The following is a 21,673-nucleotide window of genomic DNA, read 5'->3' as shown; positions in this document are numbered from 1 at the left end:
AATTTTATCAATTGAGTGGGATCTTTCTTTATCAATGAAGGTAACAAAGTCTCTCTATCCATCTTAAGATTTACTCTTTTTACATATCAGTTTATGGTTGTGAATGTGCATTGAAATATGAGTTCCTTGGTGAATGAATCTTTTAATCTTTTCCAATCACCATTGGGGGTAAGTGGTAAAATTTATCAAAGAAAAAGGACATTATTCTTGTCTTGGTATTGAAGGAGTTGAGAACTCTCTTGATCAATTTTTGGGTTTTAATTTGATAGGAAATAATCTAGATATGGAAACACATGCAAGGGTCATAAAAGAGAGAATTGTTAGAGCAATTCATGACGCATTTAGGGAAGGCCTTGATTAGGATGGTTTAGATTAGAAGGATAAACAACAGGAGCTTAAAGAGTTGTCTATATAAAGAATGATTTACCATATGAATCCATTCTTTCTAAGGGTTGGATTGGATTTATCTTCAAAAGTGGAGAGGATGCACCAAATATATTAAAGGGTTAGTGGTTTTGGGAAATTGTACGGTTTTATTTCAGTCCTTGGTTTGTTTATTTTGATCCTAGATCAATACCCTCTAGTAAAGCACCAATTTGGGTCAAATTATCAAGTTTACCTATTGAGTTTTGGTTGGAGAAGGAAATCAGAGGTCTACGTGATTTTATTGGAAGAATTTTTGATGTAAATCTCCTTACTGACTAGCCTTTATTGGACAGTTACCCATGTTTTATTTGTGGTAGATATTGTTGAGGGATTAGAAGGTTTTTTGGAGAAGGTGGTGGGAGATAAGAGGATTTCCTAGTTTTTGGAGTATATTAGAATCCACTTTTACATGTTAAATGTGATTTGTATGGACACATGGTCGATGTGATTATTAAAGGCTTCAAACATTATTTGGAAATTTTGGTGGGAGACAAGAGTTTTCCTCAACTTTTCATATGTTTAATACCACTTGTATGGAGACATGGTTGAATATTGTTGTCATTAAACATCCTTGGTTCATCAAACTTAATTTTTTCCCCATAGAATATTGGAAACACACTAACATATCTCTATATCTTTAGCTCTTCATCCCAAATAAAATATACATACCTCAACAATTTAGTAAATTTTCAGGCATACTCTTCCACAGTCATATTTCCCAACTTGAACCAAGAAAAATATTACATTTTCCTTTCATAATAATGTGTAGATAGGTATTTCCTCTAGAATAACTTTTTAAATTTCCTCCACAAGATTTTTCTTTGATCCATATTTTCACTTCTTAGAGTTGTTCCCACCATAGTTCTACCTTCCCATTCTAATGATAGATGGAAATTCATGCCTCTGAATTGGAGGAGTAATCATGTAGCTAAAGGTACATATTCGTTTATGATAGTCATGCTTTAGCCTCCTCTGCTTTCTTATGTTCACCATTATATGTGGGAGGTTTAATTTTCTTGATTTCTCCGTGTAAACTATCAAAGACAAATCTTCTCCCTTGTTTCCTTATTGATGATATGCTTGGAATACTTCCTAATTTTGAGGAAACATAAGATCTATTAGTTTACCTTCATAAAAAATGATGATGTTTCTCAACAACACTTCTTAGTGACTTGAATCTCCAACAACTCCCCCCATGACTCGTGAGTCATGTCCATCTACCAGCCTAGAATCAGATCTCTAGTCCATTCTCATATGTAATTTATTTAGGATTTGTAGAATATGAGTATTAATTTTTGTTGCTCCCTTATCTCTATCATTATCAAATTTGTAGTCGAGGACCTCCATTTTGAGGCCCCTAATGGTTTCCTCCAAATCTCTATCCTCTGGCCTACCCATTCTATGCCCATTTAACTATGTTCTCACATTATCCATGCTCATATTAATGGATCTAACCTCCTCTTCCTGGTTGTAGGAACTGTGAGAATCTACCATACATTTGGTCCTCATGTTGGTCTTGCGTTATAGTCCACATGTAGCCTTCTTTTGAAAATTTCACAAAATTCCTACCTGTTTTGGAGAATTTGGTATCTACGGATAAATACTAATTCCCTAGATAAGTAGCCATATCTAGAACAACAATTTAAAGCACTTTAGCCTTTTCCTTTAAGAAATAGATAAGACAAAGAGAATGAGAAGGCCTACTTGTAGTTCCTATATCTTCTTGTCTCCTTTGTATCAGTCCCGTCGCTCCTTCCCGTACTTAACACACTTGATAAGTACTTGTAAACATCAATATAAGACAAAGAACCAATCAAAGCAAAAGATCTATTGATTACAAGTAAATGGAATCAGATACATTCACACATATAAGCATCATATAACAAGATAAAAATAGGGAAATAGGTTCAAATACTTTATTGAATAGAATAAGGAATTACAACCATCAAGTCTGATTCAAAGTCACTCCTCTAGCTTTGATCCCATCCACATCACATCAAAATCATGACAAACTTGTAGAATGACAATACTTGTCTCAAATTAAATTCTCATAGCAAAATTATCTCCTTACAATTCAACATAGTCCCGCCCTTGATCACTTAGATGAGTGCTCAATTTATAGGAGGATGGAGGAGGTTATGTCATAAATGGGGGTATTGAATGGCCTTCCATAATTAGAATTAGTTCCATGGAGGAAAGGATGAGAGGATAGGATGCATCTTAACTCATTCCTCATCCATTTTCAAGCTCATAGGAGTTGATACGTGAGGGAAACTACTAGAATATTCAAGGAGATAAGAATATTACCCAAACCCTATGTGAATTTTGCTCAATCTCTCCTAGTGCAGGTCAAAGAGGGCCTAAGTGCTCTGCAAAGCACCCTGGCATGGACTCAACTGCTCTGTAGCGCACCCTTACATGGGCCTACCTACGCTGGTCCCTTTAGAGATCATTTCAAGATGTCTTCAAGTCATGAACTTTCTGGGAAGGAGGAATTCAAAAGGTTGACTCTTTTAGGGCATGTAGCAACTGAAATTAGGGTTTGATGAGCCCTAAAACACTGATTTGGATGATGGGAGTGATATGCTGAAATTGATATGTAACACTACCCTAATACAAAATTTCGAGTTGATAGGCATATTTCTCTTCTCGATAGATTTCTATTAATTATCTGGTGCCCCAAATCTGATTTCCAAGTTGGAAGTTATGGCCTCTGAAATTTTTGGCCGATTTACCCTAATTTCCTTTATTCTATCACATCACACTATTTTCAATTTTCCAGAATAATTATGTATTCAAATTTTCATATATAGCTCCATGGATGGGTTCTGCAGTCCCATAGAATTATATTGACTACTTCATCAACCATGTCTAAGCTCTATTTGTTGAGTTACACCCTTTTGAAGTGACTATTTACACTATTTTTGGTTCATACTATTTTGTTCATAACTCTCTCATATTAACTCTATTTTGTATCTGTAGCATTTCATTAGAAAGGTCTCTCCAAGCTCATTTATTTTCGTTGCAACTTCTTGTATTATTGGACAAATAGTTGTAAAAATATTTCACTACCTGAAAATGGTTTCTAGGGCCTAAAAAATGCCCTCTAAGTGGGTGAGTAAAAAAAATAGTAAAAATTTAGAACAATTGGAAATTTTTTTATTGCTCTACCCCCCTGCACCAATTATATCTTCTTCCAATTATGTTTTGTAACTATCTTTGGACATATGAACCTCCCTTATGCACCTCTGCTCCATTGGAAGGTAAGTGTTTATACACATTTGGTTTTCTTAGTTTCCATTAGACATGAACTGGATTGCATGACCACCCTTAAAGACTTGGCACACATGTAGTCTTCCTTCTTTGCATGCCATTCCCACTTAAGCCTCATATTCATGTGGGTATTTCCACATGGCAGTGATTGAGTGGATATAGATACACACGAGGTTCATTTTCCACTTTTCACCATGGTGGGAAACTTTCCCTCTTCTAGATCCGATAATTGATCTTGAGGTAGATCAATTGCCTATATTCTCATTAGACTGAAACAAGTATGGAGGTTTACAACAAGTTACCCGCCTGATGAATCTATTGGTTAGGATTTCCCTGATATGATGACCTAGATATCTATTTTTCTAGAACTTGCATGGAGGTTGAGATTTCATTGATCCGATGGTCCAAATATTGTATCACATTGAAACATGAATGCAAGTTTATGATGAGATTCACACATGATAGATATGATGATTATGATCTCCCCTCGTCAATGACCCACAATTCACTTTGGGATCTAACTTGCGCAAGGAATAAAATATACTTACACACCTAATAGACCCAATGATCATGATCAAGCGAGATTAATGATCCACAACACACACCAAACTCCAACATGTGTGAGGAATAAAATAGAGCTTCACCCACGATAGATCCAATGACTTTGATAAATCGAGATCAATAACCCATAACCCATGTTATGCTGCAGCTTGTCAGTTGTTTAACGAGGTGGAGAGTGCTTGATGGATCCAATGGAATTAATTACCTATGATCAACGACTATGATGTGCATCATGAATTGAAAGGCACACAATTTTAGTGCATTACATCCATCCAATGGTTCTGAGCCACATTAGGTTTGCTACATAGCATCCTCACTTTCCAACTTAGTTTCCAAGTGGCACTTCCACCTCATCACTAATTTCATCACATATTTATTTATTTATTTTCCAGTAATAATACTCATTTTTTAGAATTTTTTGTTTTTTGTGAATTTAGCATTTCCATTACTAAAAATTATTTATCACTCCATAGATTTTGAGATCACAATCGTAATTTGTTCCTTTAAATTATCATTCATGTGTATCTTATCTTGAATTGATAATTTCATCCACATCCACTCCTTGCAAGTTCTATCAAATACTTTATCAACAATCTGTGACTTTTCCTCTAACGAGCTTTTTACCCATATATTATGAGTGTTGTAACCAATTTCTCTGATACCGTCTATAATTTCCCAAGACCAATACCATCTTCAAAGTTCAAATTTGAATGCATAATTTCCCTTGAATATCTCTTTATCTCTTCATAGAAGCGAATAAAATTATTTCCCATGGAAATGAAAATTAAGATTAAAAAATTACTTGTCAGATTTGAAAGAAAAATTGTTTTTCAAATTTTTAATTGGAGGGTAAGGAAATTTTTCATAATATGTTTAAATTGTCATTATTTATAGTTTTTCCTTTATTAATCATTTTTTATGTATCTTAACGATTAAAATAAATTATTATTAACAATTTTTCTCCATATCATGATAGTTCAAAAAAGGAAATGTTAGAATCTTATTGTTATGGAGCTCATACATCTATGTATCACCAAATTATATCTTAGTAGTGGGAACGGAAGATCAAAATCTTTGGTTGTGGTGAATCCTTCTCCTACTCACATAGGAGAAACAATTCCAATTGCAATTAGCTTCCATTTGAGTCAACTCCCCATCATCTTACTCCTTGGATTTGGAAATGGTACATAACAATCCTTTGTAGCTCCACTTATAGATCTTCTCACTTCCTACTCCACTTTTCTACTTATTTTTCTTGCTTGGATGCACTACTTTTTTTGCTTTCTTGCATTTATGAATATCACTTGCATGTTTTCTTTATGCCTACTTATTTTGAAGACATAAAAATAGGCACTAAGGATCAAAATTGATTCCATGTAGGTAGATTCTTATTTTCATAAATTCAATATTAAATAAGAAGTATTCATTCATTCTTGTTGACAAAAATAATGTTATTTCTATGTTTTTTTGATAAATGGTGCCATGCATCATAATGTAGATGTGCACTAATAATTAGGCCATGCATGCACTACTCATTAGGTTTATAATTCTTATGGCGAAAGGTTCTTGTAAGTTATATTTTTTTTTGGAAAATTGTGTTGTTGGAGTTTTTAAATATATTTTGTTTTGTATTTATTTAGTGGAGATTACAATGATATCCATAAAATAATACTATATTTTGATTTCTTTTAAAAAAATCATTGCAATTTTTTGAATGATTATTTCACTAAGAAAGGAACACAATTTGTGTACAACAATGACATCTATGAGAAGAAAGAATAAAATATGGGTCCTATATAGATCATAAGTAAATGATATAATTGAATTCCTTCCATATGATTTATATATTGAGTGTAAGTAAATGGTCCTATTAAATTACCTCTATATGATTTCTATAGTGTTTTCTATATGTACTTGTCCAAGTGACTTGGTGTTCCTATTTGTAGATAAGACTCTTTATTTAAAGTTTATACAACTTGACATAGTATAAGTTGTGATGTGTGAAGCACACATGAAATTTAAAATTAATTTTCATTTTCATATGAAAATAATGGTTTATTTTAGCTTGTCAATATTGAAAAGCTAAAATAAAGTTTACCCTTCAAATTGAAATGTAGCCCTTCCCTTCAAATTTGATCAATGATCAACTCTACTTGTAACATTCACGGTCCACTACTAGGTTGTTTTAGCTATCTGTTGGGTATATCCATACCTAGTGAGCCTCTGTAAACTAACAAATATACATATTTTCCCTTTATTTATTAACTCTAGTGATGCGTTCAATTGCCAACTGAGGCATAATTTTGTGCCTATTACTACTATACCTTGTCAACCGATATTTTCCATTTGTATTTCATTTCTAGCATGGCAATATACATGTCTAAAAGAACTCTAATGCAATTTTTAGCTATTTAATTTTTATTCAGGTCCATCTTACATATCATAGAAATGGTGCATAAGTAATTGTGGCATAAAATAAGTAAATGTTACACAAGCACTTATCTAATAAATGACCAACTGGTTGTATACCTTCAACATTCCTCTTAGACATAGACCATATTGTTCATTTTCTCTCAACAACAGGCCACCCCAAGCTGGCTCTTCGAATCCATGGGGAAATAACTTACCTAAATCTAGGTACGTGTCTAGTCCATCAACCATCCAAGGTACCAAACCTGAGCAGCCTGCAACCTATAGGCTCATGCCCCCCATCATCCTACACCAAGGCAGTGCACACCCTTCTTTGTACTTGTAGTCCTTTAATTTGTGCCACCACCTCTAGGACATATTACTTGACTAGACATGAATGTTATCAAAGTGCTTTGGCTCCATGAATTCTTCTTGCCATGCAAGGTATCTAGGTACCCTCCAAGCCCTCATATCAAACCCTGACAACCTCCAACATCCAATGTCACATTCCTCATCAACCCACACCTAAGCAATGTACACCCTTCTTTGCACCTACAATCCCTCAGGCTATGCCAACACCTATAGGGCACCCAACTCTATTGGATATGAATTTTCTGAGCATCGGGGCTCCAAGAGACCTTACTTCCATCCCCACCTCATAGTGCCATCCTCTTTCCCTTTATGTGCATGTCCTTTATTTGACACTTGGAACTCTATAAGGTCACTTAATGGACTTTCATTGTATGCATGTGCTCTTTTAATGATTATTATATCATATAATTCCCCTTGTTATATTCCCATTGAATCTTGGCCCCCATACTCTTTTCATCTCATTTGGTCTGCAATCCTTATGTGTTTAATAACATGCATAAGTTTATCATATTTACAACTTAGGTTTTCTAGCCTCATAGCATATAAAAATATATACACACTAGTGTTGGGTGTGGAGCCTGATTATCTTCTTTATTCATAGGTATCACCACATTGGACCCTAGTTCATAATGTGGTAGCAACACTGCCCGTAATATTTCACTGCAAGGGGGGTCCAGGGCAGGGGGGGATGTAAAATTGCCATGTAAAATGTTGTAATTTCGTAGTTAATCTAGGCTATTCATTAGGCGAAGGTCTAACGGTAGAAGTTATGTTTAATTTAGGGTTTTTTGCCCTAGAAGGAAACCCCTTGCTATATATGAGGGAATTGTATTGCATCTATGTAGATCTGCATTTTGAGTGAGAAAGAGAGAGGAGATTGTGTGAGAAAGAAGAGGGAATTACATCAGATGTGTTGTAGGTTGTATCTCTTCATGTTGCTGGATAATATAAAAGGAAGGGCTGGCTGTTTCTCCATGGACATAGCCCAAATTGGGTGAACCACGTATATATGTGTCTCTTTTGTTCGATGTGTTTTCTGTGTTTATATTTTTGCAATATATTGTATGTGTTCCATTGCTCTGTAATATATAATTTTCTAACAACTGGTATCAGAGCCGAAGGTCTATTTGGCTGATAAACTCATAGGAGAGATGGGTTCCTAGTTCGAGTGGGAGCAATGGCAGAAGATGGTAAGTTTAGGGTTGAAAAATTAATGGCCAAAACTACCAGCTATGCAAGATGCAGATGGAAGATTATTTGTACCAGAAATATCTATACCAACCATTGAGCAGAAAGACAAAGAAGCTGACGAGTATGACAGACACAGAATGGGATATTCTCGACAGAAAGGAACTTGGAACAATACAGCTATTCCTAGTGGCATCGATAGCCTTCAATATTTCAAAGGAAATGAAAATAGAGAGTTTAATGAAGGCATTGACCAAACTATATGAAAAACCATTAGCCTCAAATAAGGTATTTCTTATGAAGCGTTTATTTAATATGAAGATGTCAAAAGGTGGATCTATTGCTGATCATTTAAATGAATTTAATACAGTTACCAGTCAGTTAAGTTCTGTAGGGGTATCTTTTGATGATGAAGTTAGGGCTCTATTATTTCTATGCTCATTGCCAGAAAGTTGGAATGGTTTAGTTATGGCCATTAGTAACTCTATCTCTGGGTCTAGTACTTTAAAGTTTGATGATGTTGTCGGTGCAATCCTTAGCGAGGAAATGTGACGGAAAAACTCCATGAGACATCAGGTAATGCTTTGATTGCAGAGACTAAGGTAAGAAGAATGGAAAGAGGAAAGAGCCTAGGATATCATAGTAAGTCAAGGAAAGGTAAATCCACATCTATATTGGGGATAGTGTGCTAGAAATGCGGGAAGAAAGGACACCTGAAGAAAGACTGGAAGTCTCGGAAGGGAAAAGGAGACGTGCAACAAGAAAACAATCATGAAACGGATGTGATAGGTGATGTGTTGCTTTGATTCTTTCATTAGAAAATATTTTTGATGCCTGGGTGGTAGATCCAGGGGCCTCATTCCATGCCACACATGATAGGAAACATTTTCATGATTAAGTTCAAGGAGATTTTGGACAGGTTCGATTGGGTGATGATAAACCCTGTAAAATCATCGGAATGGGTATAGTTTTCATAAAACAACAAAATGGAAATCAATGGCTATTGAAGGAGGCAAGGCATGTTCCAGATCTGAAGAAAATTATTATTTCAATAGGGCAGTTGGGAGGTTAAGGCTGTGTAACTACTTTTACAGATAAAACCTAGAAGGTCACTAAAGGAGCCCTCGTAATAGAAAAAGGAGAAAATGTTGGTACATTGTATTTATGGAATAGTATTTTTAATTCTGTTAATGTTTTAACCTCTACAAGAGAAGATACATCATTGTGGCATCATAGGCTTGGGCACATGAATGAGAAGGGGATGCAGATTCTTCACTCAAGAAATTTGTTTCCAGGTTTGAAGCATGTTGATTTAAAATTATGTGAGAATTGTGTTTATGGAAAACAAAAGAGATTGAGATTCCTCAGAGTTGGGAAAGAAAAGAAAAGCGGAAAATTAGAGCTTGTGCATATAGATGTATGGGGTCCTGATCAAGTATCATCTCTCAGTGGCTCTCGTTATTATGTTACTTTTATTGATGATGCAACTAGAAAGACCTGGATTTATTGTATTCAAAATAAATCTGATGTATTTGATACTTTCAAGAAATGGAAAGCTTTAGTTGAAAATGAGACAGGAAAAGGGTTGAAGTGTCTCAGATCAGACAATGGAGGTGAATATTGCAGTAAAGAGTTTGATAGGTACTGTTCAGGGAATGGAATTCGCAGATAGAAGAGAGTTCCAAGAACACCACAAGAAAATGGTGTGTCAGAAAGGATGAACAGGACAATCATGGAGCATACAAGGTGCATGAGATTGCATGCAATATTGCCTTTACAATTTTGGGTAGATGTTGTAGATATTGTTGTTTATCTAATAAACAGACAGCCTTCAAGTTCCTTGTATGGTGGTATTCCAAAGGAGGCATGGACAGGTAAAAAGGTAAACTACTTATTTTTAAAGACTTTTGTTTGAGAAGCCTTTGTCCACATTAATAAAGAAAATATAACAAAGATTGAGGCAAACTCAAAGAAATGTATCTTGATTGGATATGGTGTTAATGATTTTAGTTATCGCTTTTATGATTATGAAAAACAAACAATCATTAGGAGCAGAGATGTCATATTCAATGAAATTTTTTTGTATAAGGATCAATTGCAGGAAAAGAAACAGAAAAAAGAAAACAGAGAATACATAGTGCTTGATGAGATCACAAAAAAAAGTGAAGGTGCCTGAAAATCATAATGATCAACAACAAGAACAAATAAAACAACCACAATAGCAACAAGCACCTCAAACACCTGAAAGTGGTGTTAGAAGATCTACCAGGATAAGTAGACCCTATGAATGATACTCTCCTTCATTATATTATGTATTATTGACTGATTCTGGTGAACCATAATGTTATGAAGAAGCAGTGCAGGTAGAAACTAGGAAGAAGCGACAACAAGCCATGAAAGAAGAGATGGATTCCTTAGCACATAACCATACTTGGGACTTATTCAGGTTTCCTGCAGGTAAAACAACATTGCAAAATAGATGGGTTTACAGGTTGAAGGACGAATATGGAGGTAGAAAAAGGTATAAAGCTAGACTTGTGGTGAAGGGGTTTGCACAGAAAAAGGGTATAGATTTTGATGAGATATTTTCTCATGTTGTTAAAATGACTTCAATCAGAACTATTTTAAGTCTAGTAGTAGCTGAAGAATTTCATCTTGAGCAGCTAGATGTAAAGACAACTTTTCTCCATGGGGATTTGGAGGAAGAGATATATATATAGCAGCTAAAAGGATATGAGGTAAAAGGGAAGGAGAAACTAGTGTGTAGGTTGAATAAGAGCTTGTATGGCTTCAAACAGGCTCCAAGGTAGTGGTATCTAAAATTTGACAGGTTTATGTCTGAACAAGGTTATACTAGATGTTACTCTAATCATTGTAGTTATCTCAAAAGGAAAAATGATGGAAACTATACTATATTGTTATTGTATGTAGATGACATGCTTGTTGCAGGTTCTAGAATGCAACAAATAAATGTGCTCAAAAGAAAATTGGCAAACTGATTTGCAATGAAGGATTTGGGTGCTGCAAAACAAATCCTTGGTATGAGAATAAATAGAGACAGGAAGAATAAAAAATTAACATTGTCTCAAAGTGAGTACATAGAAAAGGTGTTGAAAATATTTAATATGCAGAATGAAAAACCTATTAATATACCTTTGGCTAGCCATTTCAAACTAAGTAAGTATTTGTGTCCCAAGACTCAGGAAGAAATCGCTTATATGTCTAAAGTTCCATATGCATCAGCAGTTGGAAGCTTAATGTATGCAATGGTCTGCACAAGGCCTGATATTGCACATGCAGTAGGAGTTGTAAGCAGGTACATGAAAAATCCAGGAAAAGAACATTGGATGGTGGTGAAGTGGATTCTCAGGTATCTGAGAGGTATCAAAAATCAAGCATTATGCTTTGGTGGTTCAAACATTTCTCTACAGGGATATGTTGATGCAGATATGGCGGGTGATAGAGATAATAGGAGGAGCACCACAGGGTAGGTGCTTACTATAGGTGGAACAACTGTCAGTTGGGTTTCAAAACTGCAATGTGTTGTTTCATTCTCAACAATGGAAGCGGAGTATGTTGCTGCTACAAAGGCTAGTAAAGAAATGATTTGGTTACAAAGGTTTCTAGATGAATTGGGTAAGAAGTAGGAGTTGGGCAGGTTATATAGTGACAACCAGAGTGCCATACATCTTGCAAAGAACTCTGCATTTCATTCCAAGACTAAACATATACAACTCAAGTATCATTTCATACGGTCAGCATTGGAAGATGGACAGTTGAAGCTGGAAAAGATACACACTAGCCAGAATCCTGCAGATATGTTAACAAAAGTTGTAACCAGGGAGAAACTGAGATTCTGCTCAGTTTCAATTGGTCTTTAAGTATGATGAAGAAGATGAGAAACAACCAAGTCCAAAGTTGAGTCATTGCCCAGTAAATGAAGCAGCGGTGGACTTGCTATAATCAGTCTCCAAGCTGGAGACTGTTGGGTGTGGAGCTTGATTATCTTCTTTATTCAGAGGTATTGACACATTGGATGCTGCAAGGGGGGCCCGGGTGGGGGCAGATTTAAAATTTCCATGTGAAATGTTGTAATTTTGTAGTTAATCTGGGTCGTTCATTAGGTGAAGATCTGACAGTAGAAGTTATGTTTAATTGAGGGTTTTTTCCCCTAGAAGGCAACCCCTCGCTATATATGAGGGAATTATATTGTGTCTATGTAGATCTGTATTTTGGGTGAGAAAGAGAGAGGAGATTGTGGGAGAGCGAAGGGGGAACTACAACGGATCTGCGGTAGGTTGTATCTCTTCATTTTGTTGGAAAATATAAATGGAAGGACTGGCTGTTTCTCCGTGGAAGTAGCCCAAATTGGGTGAACCACGTATAATTGTGTCTCTCTTGTTTTATGTGTTTCTGTATTTATATTTTTGCAATATATTTTATGTGTTCCATTTCTTTGTAATATATAATTTTCTAACGACTAGCAAATTGGCCCCAAAACATAGACATACACAAACACATAGGCACATTTCCCTAAAATAATTCTCAGCTCACCAACTTAATTAATGTGTTCCGACTCACTAGCCTAAGTTTCACGTGTACATGATATTTACAATCCAACGGTCAAGTAAGGATGTTACGACTTTTGTATGGAATTTTTCCATTTGTTAGAACACTTCGTCCTTATTTTTACTCAAGGTATGGTCAAGTTCTTCTTTCTCGTAGTTTATGAGATAAAATTGTAATTTTTTCAATAATCCTTAAAATCTTCCCATTTTATAATCGTTTGATTTTTACCTTATCTTAAGGCACCTACATATCTCTCCACCATAAAGGTGCATGTTTGAACATTTTCAAATGGAATAAAGACCAAATAATCTTCTCATTGTTTCAAGGAGCTATCCAACTTCTTAATCTTAAATTAAGAAACATAAGTTAGTTCTCAAGTTTAGCTTCAAATTTAAATGGAATATTAGAAAATGAATATTTAAATAGAATATTAAAAAATGAATGTTTAGAGAGTTATTATTACTTGAATTTCAAACTTCTTTCCTTTGAAATCTTTTGGGTAGCCCATTTTTCTTCATATGCAGTCCTTGTTGAGTGTTATTCTTTATTCTTCAACATTAGCAATTAGGTTACCATTTTGTTCAATGCAATAATGCCTAACTCTTTCTAAGTAAACATAGCTTCTCGATGTATATAGTCTTTGTTGAGTGTCATTCTTTATTCTTCAACATTAGCAATTGCGTTACCATTTCACTCAATGCAATAATGCCCGACTCTTTCTAAGTAAATATAGCTTCTAGACGTTCGTTGTCATAATGCCCGACTCTTTCTAAGTAAATATAGCTTCTAGACGTTCGTTGTCATATTTTCTAGGAAGAAATCTCTATATTTTTGGTGTTTTACTATCCTCTAAATCTTGCTTTAATACTTCTCTATCTAGTATTGTTGTTTACCATATAAATTATTTACGGAAGGTTTTTAAGTTTAGAATTTCATCCAAAAAGTAAGAGTATAATTTAGATATTAAAATGTAAAAATAATTTAATTTCAAACATAAAATTAATTTAATTACAAGACTCCACTCTCTATTTCTTTATGCATTAAAGCATAAATATAATTGTAATTTTAATTTAATGGAAGAAAATAAAATTGAAGTAAACAATAATAATAACATTAAAAAAAATATTACACTTGAAACCAAAAGCAAAGAAAAAAAAAAACCAAAAATACATGTTTTTTTAAAAATTAATTTCAACTATATATATTTATATTAGAACAACATTAATAGAAAATGTTGTATATTCATATTGGAATGATATTGATAGAAAAATACTAAAAAATAGATATTATATTATTCTTTACACTTATATATTTTTCAATATTAATAACATAATTGTTTTTTTTTTTTAATCTTATATATTCTTTTGTTGACGGTGTTGGACCCGCTAACATTCAGGGGATCACCCTGGTATGAGGTCCCAACTAGACCTCACATTGTTTGGTGTGGGAGTCACATCCGGTATGATGTTCCAGTTTCCATTATCTTAAGGATTTGCCTCAACTCTTGCTTATCAGCACAAGAGAGTAGTCTACTTTGTCTTTGAGAAGTGAGGTTCGCATGCACAGTGATTGATAGTGTCACTCGTGTTAGTGGTTCTTTCATTGTAAAGGGAGAGGGTGGGAGTGAGTCCCAAGTCGGTTGGGAGGAAGCCCCAACTCTGCTAGGAACACACAACACAACAGGAAGTGCACAACTTCTGGAGTAGTCCACACGGATGTGGCAATCACAACACACAAGGGAAGATAACACGTACAAAACTCAGTGGATGAGTCCGCGCGGGTGCAACGGTTGTTATAGCAAGTTTTATGTAAAAGTTTTGTCTGATGTCTGGGGAGGTAGCCATCACGAGAAGGACAACGTTAACAACATATACAACACATTTTCATTAATAGATATGTATTACAACAAGTGAATGAGTTCAAGTGTTAAACATGTTAAAGTAACATGCATTACAAGTGTTCAAGATTAGTCTTACAACAATTACAATACACGTGTGAAAACGTGTTAGCCTGTTAGCAGGCTTCTGAATTAAGAGGAAAATTCTAAGACAAACCGTTACACCATACTTCATTAACCTTGTGGGCGGGGCATTAGAGCCACTACTTACACCTCAAAGAAACGATTACAGACTCTCTTGGCTATGTGCGAGGAGCTGAGGTGAAAAGCCTTTTGCATGTACAAATGAGGGGTATTTATAGCCAAGGGTGAAACTGACCCTTGTGGCTATTCGACTACCCTCATGACTGTTTGACTTCCATGACTTTTCAACTTTACATGACTCTTTGTACAACAAGTGGGTCTCTTGGACTTCCACATTACATTACATTGATTGACAGTATGGCCCACAGTAGAGGTGTGGACGAAATGACTCATGACATGAATTGACATGACAATTCTAGTGCATTCATGCTGCTACTAGTGTGCATGTCGAGCTGCAGTGTTATTGGGTGATGGATGTCCTCATGGTGTGTCACAGCTCACCTCCGCATGGCAAAGTGCACAGAGTCTTCGATGGTCCTTGGTTCGCTTGATGTTGCTTTTGCACGTTTCTCATTACTTGTATGTTGGAAGGCTTGACAGGTTTGTATGTTCGCGAAAGGTGCATGTTCATCCGTACATCCTTCCATGAGCACATCTTACATGTTTGCTCGTCCATCTATCTGGGAACACATCTTTGCATGATCATCCATTTGCAAGCACATCTCTTCGCATGCATCGTTTGTTCATCCATTGGTGTACCTGTCCTTTTGCATGTTCTCCATTCATTCATCCCATTTGTCATCGCACCATGTTTGTTTGTGTACCTGTACATGCAGTCACTCATAACAAAACAACAACAAATCCAAAAACCTCCTAGTCTACCATGATACATGATCATTTCAGATGCAGGTGACCGTGAGAGGTAACAAGGTTGTGAGGCGGGATGGAGGCTCTGGGCACTGCAGATGAAAACTGTGTAAGAGTCATTAGGTGATGAAGATGGGAAATCTGGATTGAAAGTGACATTCCACAGGGTCTGGCTCAACTAGAGGACAAAATTGCGCAATTTTTGGGAGGAATAGTTTGGGCTGCAAGAAGGTTGGGTAGGAAAAACCTGCGCAGTTTCCGAAACGAGTGGGCAGTTGGAGCTTGGCAGCCAGGACTGTGCAATTCCTAGAGGGAAATGGCAGCTGGATGCCAGGAAACTGGCAAAAAAAACTACGCAATTCCTCGAGGGAACTAGCAGTCAGCTATCGAGTCACTGGGAGCAAAAGTTGCACAATTCCTGGAGGGAACTGGAAGTCTGCTACTAGGTGACTAGTAGCAAAAACTGCGCAAATCCTGAGGGGAACTGTCAGTCAGATGTTGGGAGCTGCTCGTGGGAAAAACTACGCTGATGCTGGGAGGCTGGCTTGCTGATCACCTCTGCGCAATTTCTGATCTGAGTAGACTGTTGTGTAGCAAAGGGCTTGCTCATGAAAACTGCGCAGTTTTCTTAGTGAGAAACCGGTCGACTGTTAGGATACCTGGCTAGAAAAACTACACAATTTTCTAAGGGAGATAGGGACGAGCACTGGGTATCTATCCAACATGTCTGCGCAATTTTCTCAGTCAATGGAGTGGGTAAGTTATGCAGAGTTTGCTCAATTTTTGAGGGGACTCAGTCCCGGGGTGGCTGCCCGATCAGACTCTTTGGTTGACCAGCATGAGGGCTGATTGATTTTCTTGCGGGTAGCGCAACTTGAAATGACTTGCTTGTTGCTTCTATGCTGTTTTGGGTGACATTCAATCTAGTTGATAGCGGGTTGATGGTCCGACTATTGGATGTGAGTTCGGTCGTCAGAAGTTCAAAAAAATGACTAAGTGTGTGAACGAGTGAAAGATGCATGTGTGATCTTGCAAACAGACACTTACATTACTCAACGATGAGACGACTCAAAACCATCTAGACACACATGTTCAACATGACTAATTGATGGTGTAGGAGACAAGAACGACACTTGTGATTGATCATTGGTTGATCGCGATGACGCTTGCATGACAGTGAATGTGACTCTGTGTGTGAGTGCGACAAATGTTTTCATAGCGAACATAACATGTACACATGAAGCGAAGAACTTGAACATGACCAGAAAATGGTCGCAACTATGACTTTGACATCAACATGCAAAAACGTTGGTGAAATGAGCAAGCAAGGTGGGTGCGAAGACTCACACGAGCTCATGGAGTGAACCCAAGTGTGTGCATTCATTAAGTGAAACTCTCAAGGGAGGCTCCAAAATTGAGTGCAGGCAAAAATTTTGGAGGGTGGTTGTAGCCGCTACAATACTTAGCAACACACTCGTAGAACTCTAGCATCTCTGTTTTGGTTCATTGATAGCACAGGGCCTTGGTATTTCGAGGAGTATTGAATTATTGTGTGGGTTACTTCAGCTTCCCCACTTACCGCGTGGACATACATGGTTCACCTTTTTCCAACTCAATCAAACACAATCAAAAGTTTAGCTTGATCATAGTGTTTCGAATTCAGGAAGGGTAGTTTAGCTCACGAGTTAAATATTTCCAGAGTATAAGTTTTCATCTCTGGTGTTGCTCCTCTGCTAGTAGGCCTGGACACTATCCCGACAGAGTCACGCAGGAACACACACATTTTTCCACTACCAGCGAGCTTGGTCAATACCTCGGTGGAGTTGCATGCTTCACCTCTCTCTGCAAGAAGCATTTCTCTTCTTTCTCCTTTTGTATTTTTTCGAGAGGACTGTGCATAGGCACTTATTTATTTTTGGGGCAGAAGAGGGATCCTGACTTATTGAGAGCAGAAGAGGTTGTTCCTTCATAGAAGCATGTAAGACCTCTGAAATAGGTTTTCTTGTTTAGATTTCCTCTTCTCCGTTTCTACTAGTTGGATGAGCTTGAACACACAGAGCAAAAGGCTGAGTGCAGGCATGGGGCTTCCTAGTGTGGACACAAGTTCATGGTTGGACCAAAACTTCCCTTGCAGATGGCTCATATTTTCCATCAAGACTTCATCGGCCAAAGGTTATAACCAAGCACAGAGAAGACAGACACAAGACTGACCAAGTGCTGCAGTGTCACAAGTTTCTTCAAATATCAACCACATACTCTATTCCAAAGACAGAACATAGTAGTTGGCAACACTTATTTTCGGAAACAAAAATAGTAAGATATCAAGCAAACAAAACAAACATAAAAAAATAGTAGGCATAATAGACCCAATAAAAACAAATATGTTGGGCAAGGCAATCAAAATGAAAACAAAAAGCCGCAAGCTGACTATGTACATGGCATAGGGTGCGGCCCAACTTACTAAAAGTGATGCTCGAGATCTTGGCCATTGGCAGGAAGGTTGTCAACCCTCCTGCCAAGTGATTACAAATGGTATGTGTGTGGACGAAGCTTCTCATGGACCAGTGTAAGATTATCGGGTTCCGCTATTGGAACTTGGTGGTATCCCGAAATACCTTTACGTGAAAATGACACTACTGATTTAGATGCTACATGCAACATAGGATCTGATGATGGCACGAGATAGTTGTTTTTATTCCAGGAACGGTTCATGTTTATGAAATCAATGCACAATCAGATTTCCCCAGATTTCTTATGTACTGAACTTAAATTAGAAACCCATGTATGGTGATGAACTTTGTAAGTAATCCAAACATCCAACAACTTAGTCAATTCTTTCTATATAATAGGTTCAAGCGACATATGTGTTTTACCCAGCTTTTTCTGCAATGGCTTGGCTCCTCCTTTGATTGGAATCCTGTGTTGGATCATTCACGTGTCATGTGTACTCAGGTCATCATATACCCACGCGGACACATCTCAGTACTATTTGATCAAGCAGACAAAGGCTTGCCGCTACTCCAATGTGCAGTTTTCACCGAGACTGACTATCTTCAGATCATGATTGGTTCGCAGGTTGCTATGTTCATTCATACTGGTGGACCTGTGGGTTTTGCTGTTTTTGGGCCCTTGACAATGGTTCTACAAGTCATAGAGCTTATTTAGAGAAACCACATCCTCGAGGATGAGGCTTCCTTTTTTTCCAACAACTACAGTTTTTAGGGGCTTCTCGTGCTCATCTTCATCGCCTGTTGTGTCCTTGTAAACATCAACATTGTTCATGGAGTGCAACATCTGTCGACCATCACCAAAAACACGTAGCTCAGTTATGTTATCATAGAAATAAGGCTTATACAAAACTTCATCAATACATCTATCCCTAAGTAGTGACATACTAGTAGCTGCGTTTTCCAAGGCATTAGCAGTTGCACTACACGTTCTTGGCACAACATTGATATTAAATGCTTGGAAGTTAGAGATCAGTCATCACACCTCTAGCTGTTAACTTTTTAGATGAGGTGACAAACAATGAATGTTTCTACATACCTGTCGTAATACTGTTTCCGAATCACCTACCACTTTGAGTGCGACCGAGTGGAGGCTGATGGCTTTCTGTAAGCCCAACATGAGTTCTTCATACTCAGCAACGTTGTTCGTGCACTCGAACTCCAAGCGAATTGAAATGAGATGCTTTTGTTTGTATGGGTTGATCAAGACACACCTGGCTCCTGAGCCGTCCTGTGCCTTTGATCCATCAAAGTACACAATCCACAACTTATCTGTACACGGACCACTTGTTGTACTAGTACTGCTGCTACTACTGTTGCTACTGCTACTGCTACTATTGGTACAATGCAATATACATGTTTCATTACCATCAGTTGGGCATGGAAGGAGTCCCAACTACGTGTCTGGTGGGGTTGGAGTTGGATGTGCAGGATAACACCCCAATGCTGTTTCTAGGAGGAAGTTGCCAAACATGAGTTCTATGAAGGTCAACGGTTCATTCTCACCATTAAGGGGAGTGACATTATGCTTCATATACCTCTCGAAGAACACCCGGATTTGGTTGCATTTTCCCTTGTACAGAAGCCACATGTGAGACCATTTTGTAGAAAAATATATGTCCAGCGTGCTGGACTAGTCTCTGCTTAGTAGACCATATTCTTCTGGTATGTCCACAACAACTATATCGATGCATTGGTGGACTCGACCATCATGAGATAGTCAAATGATCACGTCTCGCAGTTCTCCAATGGTTGGTATCAATGTTCAATCAAGTTGGATGATTCGCGCAGATGACTTGCTCCATTGTGCATTGATCTTTTTAGCAAGGAAGAGTGGCATGACGTTGGCTGCCACGCTAAAATCAAACAAGCAGTTGTGAAAATTATAGTTAAAAACTTCAAATGAAAGTAGGAATGGAGGGCAACAAGAGTTCTTTTCTTCCATCTAGAGTGTGTTGAGCACAATGGTAAGTGATCCGGGAGGTGTGCTTGCTCCCTTGCTGGTAGAGGTTGTGATGTCTATTGCTGTCTGTCCCAATGCATGCAGCAGGATGTCTCGTTGACTCTGGATCTTTGCTAACTCAAACAAAATGATGTTCGCTCGAGTTTTCTTCATGTCATCTACAATGTTGTAGTCCAAAGGTGGAAGAATCATCGAGGTGTCCGGGGTAGAATGAATGTTCGCATTGTCTGGTGGAGTGTTATACAACTTGCTATTCATGGACGTACTCTTGTTCGCTGCTATCTTCCCAGACTTGTTTTGTGTTTTCTGCTTTGGGGCGACTGGTGGATCAACCTTCCTCACCAGTAGTCTCATCTTCTCTTGTGTTTCCCCAAGTGTAAGGGAAGCCCCTTTACTCTTGAGATTGTAAAGATCACTTTTCTTTTGGGTCTGCTTCTCGATGTTCGTCTTCGGCATTGATTGCTAGCACTGATACACATTCACCACATGCCTAGAACTTGATTCCTCATTAGGTGCACCCTCTACGCCATTATTAGTGTCTTTCGTCTTCTCCTTCATACTCTTTTCCACATCGAATGTATGACTACATACAGAGTTCGTGACTTGCTTCCAGTCCAAACAAGAGTTCTCAGCATGATGTTCTTCGTGGAATGAATAGAACTTAGGATCTGCACACTATTCGACCTGGAACACAGAGCTCTGCGTAGTTTTTGGAGCGGACCAATTGCTTCTTGATGAGCTGCTTCCCTATCTCTGTCTAGGCAGACGACTGCTTGCAGATGTGTCCATTTTTTGTTATTTAAGCTTAGACACCTCCATAGTCAATTTCTTGATGAGGCAAATGAGGGTTTCAATACCGGTTTCTTCATTGTCTCTACCCTTTCTCACCATCGCTTGGGACTTCCTGCTCGCGTCCTTGGAGTCCTTTGTTGATTCATCATCCTTGATGACTCCAATCGTGCACAATCCTTACTCTACAACAGTAGCCTCTTCGGAATTTTCCAAAAGTGTTGGTTTCGCAACTTGCTTGACGAACTGCGCAATGCTGGTTAGTAGTGTGGATGTGTAGTAATTGACAGTGATGGAGTCATGAGGTTTGATGTCCGCTGCAAATTTGTTCAATATGTGTGTAAACCTATGATTGAAATATTTTACCTTCTCTTTTCCCTCCATCTTCAACCTTCCCAATTCTTTGAGTAGCATGGTTGGGGTCTTGTCATCAGTAAAATTTTCAAGGAACATGTGTTTGAATGCGCCCCAGTTCTATATGGATTTCAGTGAAAGGATGTGATACCATGCAACTGCATGACCATTTAAGGTACATGGAAACAATCTACATGCTATGTCGTCATACAGTAGCTCAAGGTTATGTAGCTATAGGTAGATGTTGTCCAAGTGATTTTCTGCCTTTACCGTGCTGTCAGGGTTAAATTTGATATTCATTCTCTGTACTCACTTCAGAATATTGTGCAAGACACCTAGGAGAGCCAATGGTTGCTGAGTCATCCATTCCAGATTTGGGTCAGCCATCTCTTCTTCTTCTTCGTCCTCCTCCTC

The sequence above is a fragment of the Pinus tabuliformis genome, chromosome 6 (genome assembly GCF_031772625.1).
Source record: "Pinus tabuliformis cultivar Carrire ecotype Pingquan chromosome 6, CPIR1, whole genome shotgun sequence".
NCBI lineage: Eukaryota > Viridiplantae > Streptophyta > Pinopsida > Pinales > Pinaceae > Pinus > Pinus tabuliformis.
Note: the sequence above shows the minus strand (reverse complement) of the source record.